At 39.0% G+C, this 15,886-nt stretch overlaps 1 protein-coding gene across 6 annotated transcripts in view; it reads left to right on the top strand.

Annotated features, from left to right (window-relative positions):
• Positions 1 to 990: 990 nt before the first annotated feature.
• DNAJC13 (DnaJ heat shock protein family (Hsp40) member C13) overlaps positions 991 to 15,886 on the top strand; it is a 115,288-nt gene continuing 100,392 nt past the window's right edge. For 2 of the 6 annotated variants that reach the window (XM_055089830.1, XM_055089863.1), the window contains exon 1: positions 991 to 1,134. The gene's annotated coding sequence lies outside the window, so the exon portion shown is untranslated. Of the gene's footprint in view, positions 1,135 to 12,949; positions 13,222 to 15,886 lie in introns of those variants that run through there. The other 4 variants (XM_007116577.4, XM_055089772.1, XR_008619089.1 and 1 more) reach the window with 3 other exon arrangements.

Below are 15,886 nucleotides of genomic sequence, written 5' to 3'. Positions count from 1 at the left end.
AACTGTGGTCTTTAGATTTCAGGTCTGAGAGTGGAGACTGAACTTAATTAAACCCTTACCAACAGGTAACACATACTATCACCTCTTTTCTCTAACCTGATTCCCCTCCCCCAGCTTCCATATACATTCAGGGAGATAATAGCATCGAAGGTACAAGTCCTAGAGTGAGATTGCTTGGGTCCACTGCTGTGGAGAGGGGCCTCAATTTATCTGCAAAACAAAGATAATTCCTACTTCACAGAGTTGAGGATTAACTAAGTAAACCCCTTGACACGCGATCAGCAATAAAAGGGAGCTATCAGTATTACTATTCTGGCACTCCCAAAAGCAAAAGGCTGTCGGTATTTCCGAAGCTTTGGTCTCCGTGACTTCCCAAGCCAACCGATATTTAAACCCTTTTCAGCTGTCTTCTGGGAGTCTCAACAGCAAGTGAAACTGCCGGCTTCCGATCCACCAAACCGGGTATAGACTGCCTCAAGGATACTCCATAGCAGTTGAAGTCAAGACTAGGTAAATGCTTTAAAACAAGACCTCAGGGGATTAGGAGTGCAAAACCCGTGCCGCGTGACGACCACTGGCGGGACTCAGCCACACGCTGAGAGGCGGCTTCCCTTCTCGAGCTGCATGGACTCCAAATCCCAGTGCCGGCCTCGACATTCTGCGCATGTCTAACTGCATTGAGAGAGGAGGGCGGGCGGACCAGCCAGCGGAGTAGCCGGCAAAACGCGGAATTTCACTGAAAGTGGGCGAATAAGACGCGGAGGGCGGGATGAGAGAGGGCGGAGCAGAAAGCGTAAAAATTGAAATCAGCTGACCGGGTCTTGTGACAGCCTGGGCGGGGGCGACGCAGGCGTATTGGAACGCGGTCGCTCAAAGCCTGAGCGAAGATGGCGGCCTCCAGAGTGAGCCTCTGAGAGGCAGAGGGAGGAGGCAGAGGGGGCGAAGGGGGCGGAGGGGGCGGGGAGGCAGCGCCGCCGCGGCATCAGGACCCCGCGGGAGCGGAGCTACAGGGCCCCCGCGGGGGAAAGGGGAAGTGGCGAGGGGGAGGAGGCCGGAGAGCGCCTCATCCCACTTTGGACGTTGAGCCGGCGGCGGGAGGAGCTCGGGCTGGAGCCTCTCCAGCCTCCCGCGAAGGTAAATCACTACGGGCACCGGACTCTAGAGCTCTGCTTTACCCCTTCGCCACGCCGCAGGGACTTGGGGGACCAACAGCAGGGAGAAGGAGGGGTGGTGTCTGGGCCGCAACTTCTTCAGTTAAGGAAAGCAGATTACCCTCCCCCAAGACTGCTGGTCTGGTTCCTGTCCTCCGACCCCGCCCGCCCCCCGCGGTTCTGAGTGACAGTCGCCCAGGGCCCTGCCTTGTTCAGCCCCACCCCTGTTTTCGCCTTGTTTTCTACCCAACACGGTCCCCCACTCCACTCTGCACATCCTTACCTCACACAGCCCTTATTCCTCTCTGGGCTCCGCCCGCGGGATTCCCTTCCAGCTTCCTAGTCTGAGCACTTCCCGCTGGAGGCTGGGAACTCCTGTTTCCTTGGGTGGGCGACACTCCTTCCTCCCACGCCCTACATAGACTTTATTCGCTTAGCTTTCTTTCATTTTGTTAGGAACTGGGGAGCACACGCGTGGTTTCTTCTCCAATCCCTCCCTTATCCAAAATGAAGTTTTCGTCCACAGCTTTTCTTTTTTGCAAGGTAGCTTATTCACAGGGGCCTTTCCTTCGCTGCTGTGATTTTGCCTCTGAATGCGGCCTTTGGAGTGGATGAAATAGGACTTAGACGCTCAGTGAAGTGGCTGTTAAACGCGGATTTGACTTAGTGCACTTAAGAAGAGTATATTCCCTTAAATTGTCTCCTTACTGTAGGATGTTAAGTTAACCACTCCTGTATTGAGATTGTTACCTTTATCATTTGCTTAGGGGAGAAAATTAGAAATCTTCCCCAGATGTGGCGATGGTTTCCTGAAGTAATGATTTCTCAGTTCCCCTATCTGCTTTTCCCTTTGACCCGACCTTGATTTCTCTCAGGGCCTCTACCTGATGCTGTTGCCTCATTGTGAAGGACTTTATACTGTAGGGTTATTTTGAGCGTCTTGGAATATAGTGTCTTGGGTAAAAAGTTAAATTTCAGAACATTTCTTCAGGACCTGTCCCGAGGATTGTCTTACTGTGTTTTTTTTCTTGCTTGATGGATCTGTTAGGTTTCTAGGTTTGAAAGTACTGTCTGTAGGGTTTAAGGAAATTACTCACGGTGGTCAGGTTTTGTAGTTATGTTACCAGTACTCTGTGAGTTTATGGGAATATGAAACAGAACTTGCCTTTAAAAAAAAAAAAAAAGAAATTTAGAAAATTACTTGTCAGTATTGGGTATCCCCAAAAGACTTGATTTCACTATTCTTTAGAAAGTGCTTTATTGTTTGACAATTTAGCATATAACATAAGATCTTGTTAACATTTTAAATGTAATGTGAAACAGTTTAAGCAGCTGTATCTCAAACATGGCTTTTGCGATTAATATCACAATGGAACATAAGTCCATCCTTGTTTAGAAATATTACATTATACTCCTTGTTTGAAACAGGAAGTAGAACATATTAAGGGAGGAAAAGAGGAGTCAGAAGGTTAAGAGATAGGAATGTAAAGCTGTAGTCCAGTTCATGGAAAATACCACAATTTGTATTCCACTGGGAGGTAATGGATATTCCTGTTTTTCTAAAGTGGCAGTAGTAAATAGTCTAAAATATATGAATGGTATGAGAAGAAAAGTTATGGAATTATGGAAAGCATAAATTCTTATTTGTAAGAATTAACTTTATCCACAAATAAATGGAAGCTGGTTGCTTAGGTGGACCGAAACAATACTGGCTTTATTACTGAATTTGTAAAATGGTTGGTAGTGGAGTCAGGTTCTCAGTAGCTGTTAAATTCTGGTTGAAATAAAATGTTTTAACTAATTTGGCTCCATTCCTCAACCAGTTCTATTTACACAGGTGAATTTGAGGTTTCCTTCGCACATACCTTTCCCCTTTTTCTCTGATTGAAGTACTTAAAATTGGTAAAATAGAAGCAAGGCTAAGCAGATAAACGAGCAAAAATTTTGTTGCTACTAATACTGTAGTTTTAGGCCTAAATGTTAACTGTAATACTTATTAGTGGTTAAAGGGGAGTTGTTTTGAAAGAGATCCTTTAAGTCAGTGTTTTTCAACTTTATCAAACCCAATAAAGGCCAACTTTTTATTTCAAATAATTAGTAACAGCCCCTTTACTATCCTGAAATAATAGTTTATAAATAATATAAACACCTTCTGGCTTTGGCCCTGGGACAAAAAGAAGCTTTGCTTCCACTGTTAGAACAAAAAAGAACTGGTCTAACTTCAAATTCATGACTTTTTTTTTTTTTTGAAACCTATTAAAAAGCTGAGACCACAGAGCAAACCACTGGCCCAAAGTTTAAGGAGAGAAAGTATGTATGAACTCACTTTCACCTGCAGTAGACACAGCTGGACAATGTTAAGAAGTGTTCAGCTAAAATAGCTGACAAGAAAAGGAAGCCTGGGTGCACCTTCTTCCAATCTCTTTACCTACAAACCTCACTGGGTATTCCTAGAAAAGACTGGGTTGAGCTCTGGGGAGTGTCTGCTGTGGTGCTGACCTAAAGGAGGAGAAGAGCAGCAGAACTTTCTGGAGGGGCAAGAAAACTGTGCCCTGAGTCTTCCCCTCTGTCTCTTCTATGGAACAAAAGCCTTAATCTGTGGAGGGAAGGGCATCTCTGCTAGCAGGGCCTGTTGGTGAGCATTCATTGAGCTGGGGGAAGACAAAAGTAGGGGGAAAGAATCTTCTCTTGGGGGAGGGGCACTGAGCCCCAAACTGCAGCCTGGGGAAACAGAAAGATCACACCCCTGTGATCCAGAGACACAGTGTATGTCTAAGAGTAAACCATAATCAGTACAACAGAGACTGTACCCCCAACTCACTGACATCAAGCTAAGAAGCTGTGAATAATAAGCAACTGCAAAATACTACAAGGTGAAGAACAAGATTATGCAAAGAGGCTCAGGGCAAAGACTCAAATAGACATTGCTTTAGTAAACCACCCCCCACCATAGGCACAAGCTATTCTTTAGATATTCGAAGCCTGTGGTACACTGAGGATAACCATAGCAACAGCAAAATCATAAACCCAGCCCAACTCCTAACACCCAGCACTAAAGACCTAGCAAAGAAAAGGTGTGCCCATTTCCTGTCACAAAAATTATTTACCTCTATCTCTACTGTCTTATACATGTCCAGCTTTCAACAAAAAATTACAAGTCATACAAAAGGCAAAAAAAATTCCCAAGAGAGCAATCATCAGAAATACTCTTTGATTAATACAGATGCTACTATCTGGTACGGAATTTAAAATGACTAATTTGTTAAAGGTATGAACAAAAAGTGGACAATGTGCAAGATCAGGTGGGTAATTTCAGCTGAGAGATAGAAACTATAAGAAAGGATCAAAAGGAAATGTTAGAAGTTTCATTACACAGTAAAGAGCTACAGAATGCCTTTGGGCTCATCAATAGATTTGACACAACCAAGGAAAGAATCAGTGAACTTGTAGATGTCAGAAATTATCCAACTGAAACACAAAAGAGTTCAAAAAAAGAACAATATCAAACATTTATTATAAATATATGCATAGTTGGAATCCCAGAAGAGAACAGAGCAGAAGAAATGTTGAAATATTTGAGGAAATAATAGAAAATTTCCCCAAATTAATGTCAGACATTAAACCACAGGTGCAAGAAGCGTAGAGAACACCAAGCAGGATAAATACCTGCGTCTTAAAAAACCCACACAAAACACACCTAGACATAGCAAATTCAAGCTGATGTAAACAAAGGACAAAGAGAAACTCTTGGAAGTAGCCAAAGAGAAGCATTACAGAGGAACAAAGGTAAGAGTTACAGCAGAGAAACCATGCAAGCAAGAAGACAGCTGAGTGACAACTTTCAAGTACTGAAAGAAAAAACAGTAAAAAATATTAAAAATGAACACAAAATATAGATACTCTGAAAAGCCATGAGAATTCAAAGTATAATCTCAGTTTATATGATATATGCATTTCTGGAAAATTATGTGCATATTAAACTGCAAAACATACTTTGTGATTTGTATTTTAACATAAAACTAAATTCTGGGGTTAACTATAAATAGGCTTTTATCTATGTGAATGACCACTTGGATATTTGAAAGTCACTTGAGGACAATTCTTCAATCTATGGGACTGTCTTATACATTAAGGGGTATCTAGCCCCATCCACTAAATCCTAGTAGTGTTTCTAATCATAGTGTCTCAAGGATCAGCATTCCCCCCCCACCTCCACCCCCACAACCATTACTTTAATTCAGAATTTTAATCAGTGTTTTCAGCACGTTTTTCGGCTTCAGCAGTGTTCACACATGCTTAGCACATGCCAGTCAGTAACCTCTCTTGTCATATGGTGTGATTCTTAGTTCTGGGAACTCCTTTGAAAATCACTGATTTAGGGGATATCTTTGTAGCAAGTAGCTTAAGCCAACATGGTTGTGATCATTTTTGCAAAGTTAAGACACAGTTACCTGTGCAAAGTTACATTTAAGTATGGTTCGGTCAATAAAGCCGAGCATAATTTGCTAGTAGTTCTTTTCAGATGCTCTTAAGTTTATTCAGCAGCCTACATATTTGAGTTTTACTTGTACTTTTATGGACTACTTAAGAGGAAGAGTGATCTCTAAAATAAAGTCTGAAATCAGTGGGGTTTTTATAGTTTCAGAACTTAAGTTGCCCTTAGAAGTAGGCCACACTGTTTAAGCAGTGTTCACATATTTAGCACATGCCCATTGGTAATATCTTTTTTGCAATTGATCAATAAGAATTTAACCTTTTGATGAACAAATTGTAAACAAAATCCCTAAAGCAATGTAAATTATTTTAATGTTCTGATTTTGCCAAGTATAGTTGCAAAACATAATGGAAGGATTGATAAGGTTATGATTGTAGGAGACTTTCTCTAATGTGTAATAGATTCTGTACTAATTATATTAAAATTTAAATTCTTTTACTAGTGCTGTGGGGTTTCTCTCTCCCTCAGACTTGTACAGAATGTATTTTGGATGTTTATCAAATCTTAGAGTAGAAAAGCCATTTCTCTCCCCAAACTAATAGGACTGGGTTTAATTTTAAAAGTAGAATTTTCCTTTTTTTTTTTTTTTTTAAGATAACTGGTAGGTTTGGGAGTGTTCTGTAAACTGTGAAGCACTATGGCAGAGTTAGGAATAATAGGGATTTTTCGGAAAGAGCCAAACTAGAAGCCTACGTGTTGTTGCTATTTTGTATTGGGTGAAAGAAAGGGAAATTGCAGCCACTTAAACTCTTTGTCTTTTACTAGTATAAAGAGCACGAGGTTTGGGTATTAAGATGCTTACTGTAAAACTTTCTTCAAGTTATATTTGTTATATGCTTAGGAAATTTAGTCCCCCATTATGCATTTACTATATTGTTAAGAAAAACAAGTTAAAACGTGGCTTTTGTTTTTTTTTTTTTGCGGTAAGCGGGCCTCTCACTGTTGTGGCCTCTCCCGTTGCGGAGCACAGGCTCCGGACGCGCAGGCTCAGCGGCCATGGCTCACGGGCCCAGCCGCTCCGCGGCATGTGGGATCTTCCCGGACCGGGGCACGAACCCGTGTCCCCTGCATCGGCAGGCAGACTCTCAACCACTGCGCCACCAGGGAAGCTCAGAACGTGCCATTTTTTTACCATTAGGGTCTATTTAGCATATTAGAGCAAGATTATTAAGTGCCTGTTTGTGAGCTGAAGAACAGTTTATTGAACTAGTACATTTTGTTCTTGCATAAGCCAAGTTAGCTTCAAAGATAAAATGAAATAGAAATTGTGTCTAGAAAGTTTTAAGAATGTGTGCAAACTAAAAATGTGTTAAGTGATCAGTACCACTGATTTCACAGAATTGCTTAAGTGAACACATTTCTTAGTTGGTTTTTTGTTTGTTTTTCTCCAGGTGAATATTTTAAGGCATATTTAAGTTTTGGAAAGGGAAGAGTCATAACCATGCGTCTTTCCTGACAAAAACATTAATATTTTTTTTACAACAGATAGAGGTCTATTTTGTGAGAAATAAGAATTATTCCCTCAGATTGAATCTAAAATATGAAGAGATAGGTATCTTTCAATATCTGATTTACATTGAAGAGAAAAGGCCAGCAAAATTAACTGCTATGGTATGTATGCTTGCTTCTCCCCCCATTGAGATCATATTGTTTCTTCAGATTTAGGGGTTGCTTTTGAATTTCTCTTGCCCTTTTATTTCATGAATATATATTCAGTTTCTAATTGGAGAGGAATGGATTTTTTTAAAGAGAATGAGAGGATCTTAGATTATTTTGCCCTATGGTGGCAGAAGTATTTGAAAGTTTATTTTAATGTGGCAGACAATTAAGAGGTTTCAATATTGTAACTTCTGGGCAATTATTTGGAGATGTGATTGTCAGCTGAAATTTGGTGTTACCACTGGCTTTCTTACCACATTTATTTCTGGAGTTATCGGGTTCTTCAGGAGGTTAAGAAAGCTAAGATAGGGTGTACTAAAACCTTACTTTGTGATCTATTTTATAGTTGTTTAAAGATCCCTGTATGGTAGGTGTCATACACATTACTGATTTGTTGTTTATTTAGAAGGAAATGCTTTTGCCTATACTTGAGTTATATATTAAAACATGAAAATTACAAATTAAAAAAAGAGGGTTAAGGTTCATATCAGTTTTCATTCATACACAGCACATTCTAAGTCTAGTTGTAGCTTTTTAATGTGGGTAAAAATTAATGTTCTGTTAACCATTTATATTTTTTACCTTTTATTTGAAACTGAACTAGTGATATAATTCACTTAGGTTTTGAATCCAGTTACAAATAAAACTAGGTCTTTAAGAAGCCAGTAATAAGGGATTCTCTCTTCCATCATTACTAAGGATTAGCCTTTGCCTTAGCAATCGTTCTCCTTCCCCCTGCATTTCAGTAGGATATAGATGTATGAGGAAGTGTTAAGTTCATAAATTTGTTTCTATTATGTGAATGTCTACCATATTTTCAGGTGTAGTTTTACAATGTAGCAGAAAAACCATTTTTCTTTTGTAGGAGAGTTTGGTCAGAAAATAAAGGCAAATGTAGTTTTCCTCCAACTTAAAAGTTTTCACCTATAGCCAAGTTGAAAGAAATTTACATTAGGCACCCATATATTCACCTCCAAGATTTTCACATTAATATCTTGCTATACTTGATTTATCACGTATCTATCCATCTTTCTATTCACTTTATTTTTTGATGCATTTCAAGACAACCTCATGTTTTTAATTCATTATTTGAGAGCAGAGTTAATGATGAAAGAGTTCATTCTTTCATTTTATACACTCAAGCTGGAAAGTTAATATCTTATCTGCTCTCTGGAAGTTGTCATATTTGTGTAAAAATCATTTCCAGTTGGTCATGCAAAATGTATGCTTTTAAAGCAAGTAGGCTTGATTAAAGCCAATTCCTTCATTCATTCACTAGTGTATTATTTTTCTGAGCATACTCATTGATCCCTGGCTAAATAAGTGCTCTGTTTGAGTTTTTACTTAACGCAAGCCATGCATATAGACTTAATTTTGCTATGTGTGCAGATTCTTTTGCTTATAGCCTGGCCGTAATCTGCTTGGGTGCTTTTGGTGTTGAGTCCCTTCATTCTGCTTTTTGTTCTTAGTGTCATTTTGATGTAGTCTTCTCTCATTGGACTCTCAAATCCTGCAATTTTTTGTCAAAATCATACCGTCCAAAAGATTGTTCTCATTTTATCCATAAATGATCTTAAATGGATTGTCAGTTTTGCTGCCAGTAATAAATTAAAGAATGTTAGAATGTTAAGTGTTATTTGAAAGCATGAAGCAAGGGAGCTCATTGAAAAAGGTGAATCTAGCCAAAATGCCTGTTAACTTGAATTTGACTTTTTAACCCTTAGTACAGTCTTCTCAAAAGAGCAAACTGAGAAGTTGCAGAAAAGCTCTGTTGGTGGTGTAATATTAGTATATAGAATAAGAATAAGTGAAGCCAACTTTAGAGTTTAGGTGAAGCAAAATTACAGGGACTTCCCTGGGAGTGCAGTCGTTAAGAATCTGCCTGCCAATGCAGGGGACATGGGTTCGATCCCTGGTCTGGGAAGATCCCACATGCCGCGGAGCAGGTAAGCCCGTGTGCCGCAACTACTGAGCCTGTGCTCTAGAGGCCGTGAGTCACAACTACTGAGGCCTGCATGCCCTAGAGCCCGCGTGCTGCAACTACTGAGCCTGCATGCCTAGAGCCCGTGCTCTGCAACAAGAGAAGCCACCGCAATGAGGAGCCTGCACACCACAATGAAGAGTAGCCCCCGCTCGCCGCAACTAGAGAAAAGCCCCTGCGCAGCAATGAAGACCTAATGCAGCCAAAAATAAATAAAACTAAAAAAAAATTAGAGATACTTTCAATGTGATTTAGTTACAAAGGGCATGTAAACTTGAGTTTTTCTCATCAAAAAGGTCTTTGAGAATTTGAAGTGGGACAGTCCTGCAGGGAAGGAGATGAAATTTAAGCGGTAATTAGTTTGAACAGATAAATTCTTGCTAATTTGAATAGCACCTTAGCAACTGGCAGGATGGCAAATGCTGATGATACAGCTGCTACCAAGATCTCATCCAACAATTTTTACACTTTTTTAGCTGGACAGTTTGTTGTTTTTTATAGAATATGCCTATAAATGACTTATGCTATTATGCTTGATGCTAGAAATTTTGTAGATTTTTCATCACTATTAATGGGAATTATGGTTGCTTATGAGTTTTTCCCTATAAGCAACAGTTCTAGAACCACTTATAGAGCTTATTTAAGAACTACACAGAGGAGATAATTGAATGGGGATTAAATTATTTTTATGGAGTTGTTTTTTTTTTTTTTTTTGTGGTATGCGGGCCTCCCTCTGTTGTGGCCTCTCCCGTTGCGGAGCACAGGCTCCGGACGCGCAGGCTCAGCGGCCATGGCTTACGGGCCCAGCCGCTCCGCGGCATGTGGGATCCTCCCAGACCGGGGCGCGAACCCGGTTCCCCTGCATCGGCAGGCGGACGCGCAACCACTGCGCCACCAGGGAAGCCCTATGGAGTTTTATGGAAACTTTTTTTCCAACAGTTTCATAAGCTGTAACTTACAGGCATCAAACATAAATTTTAAAACATTAGGTTGGTTTCAGGTAAAGAAGCATTTCTAAGAGCTGAAATTCCAAATGCCTAAGTGGGAGATATTTTAAATGTAGTGAATAAGATTGACTTGCAAAATAATAGTATTTTGTAGGAATTAAGTTGAAATAAAGAGAAGCTTATAGTTAAGATGATTTTTTAAAATGTCATCTATCATGGTTATCTTGGCTTTTATATTTTTTCTTTTTAAAAACACTTTAGGAAAGAAATTGTAAAGAATAAAATAATAATAATAATACCCTGATGTACTCCGTCCAGTTTAAGAAATATGATATATTGGTATAGTTATTTTTGAACGTGCACATTAAAACTATGAATACTGATTAAATCAATAGAACACTATTTTTGAAGGTAGAAATTCTATGTGACACATATTGGTGATATACATTGAATAGTACAAGGGCTGAAGTTAATAGATAAAAGACTTAGGATCAAGTAATTTAATAACAACTTTCCCTCCATAATGCCTTAAAAATTACAGGGGCCTGTAGGTAATCTTGAAAATGAAATAATAATGCTCCAAAGAACTATTGCATATCTGGGGTAGTATATTTAAAGTACAGTAATAATTATTATGATTGCTAACAAAAATATTAAGTATATTTTTGAGTGCTTATTCTGATCCAGACATCACACTAACCCCTTTATTCAAGTTATCTCACCTGGTCCTCACCATGGCCCTTTGAGACAGGTACTGTCATCCCTATTTTATAGAGAAACTGTGATTTTGAGAAGATAGGAAACTTTTATTCAAGGTCATGCAGTCAGTAAATGGCAGTTATCACTAGTCTGTCTTTGACCATAAGTAATATTTTTAAAACTCACCACTTTTATCTTGGTGACAGCTTATTAAAACTACTTCAGCGTGTATCTTACTAACACTAGCTTCTTGTGCTCATCATTAGTTAATGTTTAGTGTGTGCGATAGCAACTCTAGTTATCTGTGCTGCAGGGAGGTATTCCAAGTGGATCTTCCCAGATTGAATTATCACTTGACCATGGCACTTGGGGGACCCCTAGACTTGCTTTTACTCATTTTCCAATGGTTCTCTTGAAGTTGTTCCAACTCTCACTTTAAATGATACATAGTCAAGCACTGAATATTCTTGTCTTATTTTTTCTGCATTTTTCTGATATCTGTGCATTACCATTATCCACTAGTGAGTTATCTGTGTGTCTAGAAGTATCCTCATGGTCTGAAAGAGTTAATGCAGTTTCCACACCAATTACCTTCATTAGATGAAATGACTTTATCGCAAAGTGGTTGAGGTTTTATTGAGCATATAAAATAGATTTACTTGAAAATGGAGAGGTTAATATTACACCATTGGGAAGTAGGTCCCAACCTATCTCATTAATCTGGTTGTTTTAAAAGCTCATTGTTTGTTAGAATAGTATTTTTCTGTTGAATTCTCCTTAAAAATTATCCTGAAACCACATATTGGTAGCAGATTTCTGTTGTCATGTATTTGTTTTGAACACTGTTTTTTTTTTAAAATGTAAGGTTATCTATAGATGGAAACATTTAAAATATTTATTTTTACATGGTAGAGTATTTCAGCATTGGCAACATCTTTTTTGTTTCATTTCTTTTGCTCTGTGTTAAGTATGGTAATTTGTTTCACTGCTTGAAATTGTGAGTTTCAAAGTTTCCAACAAGTGCCTAATCATTTTTCCAGGTGATGATAATAATTGGAACTAGTTCTGAATTAATCTAGGAATGTGCTGTCAATGATAAGTCTGTAATTACATAGTCAGAATGAATTTATTTTGATTTTCTAAATTTGAAGGAAGGTATTATAGTTAAGCTTAAGTACATAGAATGTGGAGTTAAGCAGGTTGAGTTCAAAAGCCTGGCCCAGTCACTTACAAGTTGTTGTGACCTTAGAGAAGTGATTTTATTTCTCTAATTCTGTTTTCTTGTCAATAAAATGGGGATCATCATTTCTGTATCTTAGTGTTGTTATGGGGACAGTGAGATACATAAATGGTTGGTAAATGCCTGGTGTCATCATTAACACATGATGAGTACTTAATAAAGGTTGCATAATTTCAGGACATGTCATAATTTTTTGGTTAAGGTCACCTACCCTCCCCAATTTTAGGATAATCTTTACTGAGGATTCAGAATAGAAAAGCATTATCCTAATTTCCATTTTGAGGCTGTGCAGGCACTAATATTAGCTTTGAATTATCTCATCATTTTTGGGGTTGACTTGGCTACTTAGGTAAGTATTTCCTGCCTTCATTATCTCTCCAGTATATCCTTACCTAAATATAACATGGCTGAAGGTGAGCTTTTCAGGTAGTGGAGTGATTTTCTTCCATAAAGAGCACTTCCATTTTACTAGCCTTAGCCTTTTTTGGAATGTTGTCATTCAGGATTGGATGCAGAATAGCAATATCACTTGTTGCTTCCTAAAACATGAGAGGTTATTATCAAGTGTGCTGATTTTGGCCATAGGAACTTGTATTGATGTCCAGAGAATCCTTTAATCCTACATTATATTTTTCTGTTAGCACTGTAATCTGTATCAGGAGTACAGTATTTTTTTTCTGACAGGCCAGCTAGTGGTATACTTTTAAAATTTAATTTTTTGGGACTTCCCTGGTAGCACAGTGGTTAAGAATCCACCTGCCAGTGCAGGGGACGTGGGTTCGATCCCTGGTTCAGGAAGATCCCACACGCCACGGACCAAACAAGCCTGTGCGCCGCAACTACTGAGCCTGAGCTGTAGAGCCTGTGAGCCGCAACTACTGAAGCCCACGTGGCCTAGAGCCTGTGCTCCACAACAAGAGAAGCCACAGCAATGAGAAGCCTGCGCACCAGAATGAAGAGTAGCTCCTGCTCGCCACAACTAGAGAAAGCCTGCGCGCAGCAACAAAGACCCAAGGCAGCCAAAAAAAGAAAAATTTAATTTTTTGAGGGTAAGAACACTTAACATGAGATCTACCCTCTTAACAGATTTTTAAGTGTACATTATTGTTAACTATAGGCACAGTGCTGTACAGCAGACTCTAGAACTTACTCATCTTGCATAACTGAAACTTTATACCCGTTAATTAGCAACTCCCCATTTCCCCCTCACCCTGGTCCCTGGCAACCACCATTCTACCTTCTGCTTCTGTGAGTCGGACTATTATAGATAACTCGTGTCAGTGGAATGATGCAGTATTTGTCCTTCTGTGACTGGCTTATTTCAGTTAGCATAATGTCCTCAAGTTTCACTGGTGGTGTTGAATATTGCAGGATGTCCTTTTTTAAGACTGAATAATATTTCATTGTGTGTGTATACCACATTTTCTTTATCCATTCATCTGTTGATGGACATTTAGGTTGTTTACACATCTTGGCTTTTATAAATAATGTTGCAATGAATATGGCCATGCTGTCTCTTAGTGGTCCTAATTTCAGTTCTTTTCGATAAATACTCAGAAGTTTGATTGCTGGATCATACGATAATTCTTTTTTTTTGGCCGTGCCACGCGGTTTGCGGAATCCTAGTTCCCTGACCAGGGATCAAACCCAGGCCCACGGCACTGAAAGTGCTGAGTCCTAACCACTGGACCGCCAGGGAATTCCCTAATCTATTTTTTAATTTTCTGAGCAACTTCCATACTGTTTTCTATAACGCACCATTTTACATTCCCATCAACAGTGTACAAGGGTTCTAGTTTCTGTACATCCTCACCAAAACTTGTTGTCTTTTATTTTTTTGATAATAGCCATCAAACAGGTGTGAGGCAGTATCTTGTAGTTTTGAGTTGCATCTCCCTGATAGTGACATTGAATATCTTTTCATATACCTGTTGGCCATCTTTATGTCTTCTAGTAGTTTAATTTTATATTAATGTGTTTTATCTTCTCTCCCTTTATCTATCCTGACCTTGAAACTCTCTGGAGTCTAGTGTTTTCATCACCCCTGAGTTCATAGGTCTCCAAAAAGTTGTAGATAAGCCTTCTTGATGTAAACTTGTTTTAATTCCCCTCCTAAAAAATCCGTTTGAGTTACATATTCCCCCACACCAGTGATACTTATGAGATCATTCTTTAGGGTTTGTTTTTTTAAAATTCTTAAATTTGCTTTGTTATTGTGAGATTCCCCCCCCCCCGTTTGATTTATTAGGGATCTTTACTTCTGGGTCATGCCATAAGTTCTCTGTGGCTGCCATTTTAAACTCTTATATTATTTTTTCTCTCACTTTCCTTTTTAAGTCCCTTGATGAGGTCAGCCAGTCTTCACTCAAACACATTTTCTTTCTTGTCAGTTTTCTCTAGATAGGCCTTTGGTTCAGTCAGTCATTCTGATGTAAGAAATTGTGGACTCGGAATCCAAACTCCACTCTTCAGTATCAGCCATTTACCTTTTCTGTCCTCCTTTTTCTTACATTTTTCCAATCTTCAGTTACAGTATGTAATGGGAAAATAAAATATCATCTGTAGACCTATAGTTTTTCACTTTTTTGGCACCTTTTCAGAGATCCAACCTAAGTTTCTTTTCAGCAATATCGTTTACTACAAGTGATTCAGGAGGCAGGGATGATGTGTGCTGGTGTAGTAATTCTTGGTTGGCTGCCTGTGTCATTTCAGATACACAATCCAGAAAAAACAAAACAGCACACCAAATGACAGGACTATATTTAGCTGTCTCCATGCACACTAGTAGGAAGATGTCATTGACTGTTAAGAGATATTTCCTCTCTGATAACAATAATGGTTTCTCTAAACTTGCTGTTATTTGTGGTTCTCTTATTATTCCTCAGAGCAGAATTGATGTTTTTCTGGAAGGTTTGCCAAAACCTTATTTGGGAGTACCTGTGAGAATATCAAGTTTGAAGTGGCAATCAGAATTGCTCATGGGGTTGCTGAATTTCATTCATTCACTCAAATACTTATTGAGCACCTGTTTTGTGTCAGGTACTCTTGTAGGCTCTGGAGAGCCTAGAGAAAATCAGCATAACAGACAAAAATACCTCTCTGGATATTCTAGTAGGATTAGATAAATAATAAATAGACTAAATTGCATGTTAGACTCTGAAAGGTACCCTAGAGAAAATATGAGCAGGAGCTAGGATAGAGTGTGTAGAATGAGGAGTGTAATTACAATTTAAAACAAGATAGTTAGGCGAGGCCTCACTGTAAAGGTGACATTTGGACAGAGGTGAAGGAGCTGAAGGTGTTAGCCATGTAGGTATCTAGGGGAAGAGCATGCTACAATACATAGAGTACAGAGGCCCTTGCTAATTTGCTGATAGAAAAACAGGAAGAATGAAAAAAGCAATGTCACAATAGAGGTATCTTTAAAAATGTGTTTGCCTCTCAAATACATATCCAAGAGAAATGAAAACATTCACACAAAATGATTGTTCATAGCAGCATGATTGATAATAGCCAAAAAGAAACAACACAAATGTCCATGAACTGATGATAAACAAAATGTGTTGCATCTATACAGTAGAAGGAAACTGATCCATGCCACAACATGGATAAACTTTGAAAATGTTGCTAAGTGAAAGAAGCCAGTCACAAAGACCACATATTGTATGATTCTATTTGTATGGGATTCCAAAATAGGCAAGTGTGTAGTGACAG

Source organism: Physeter macrocephalus, chromosome 1, assembly GCF_002837175.3.
Source record: "Physeter macrocephalus isolate SW-GA chromosome 1, ASM283717v5, whole genome shotgun sequence".
NCBI lineage: Eukaryota > Metazoa > Chordata > Mammalia > Artiodactyla > Physeteridae > Physeter > Physeter macrocephalus.
Note: the sequence above shows the minus strand (reverse complement) of the source record. Positions and strands in the feature narration are given on the sequence as shown.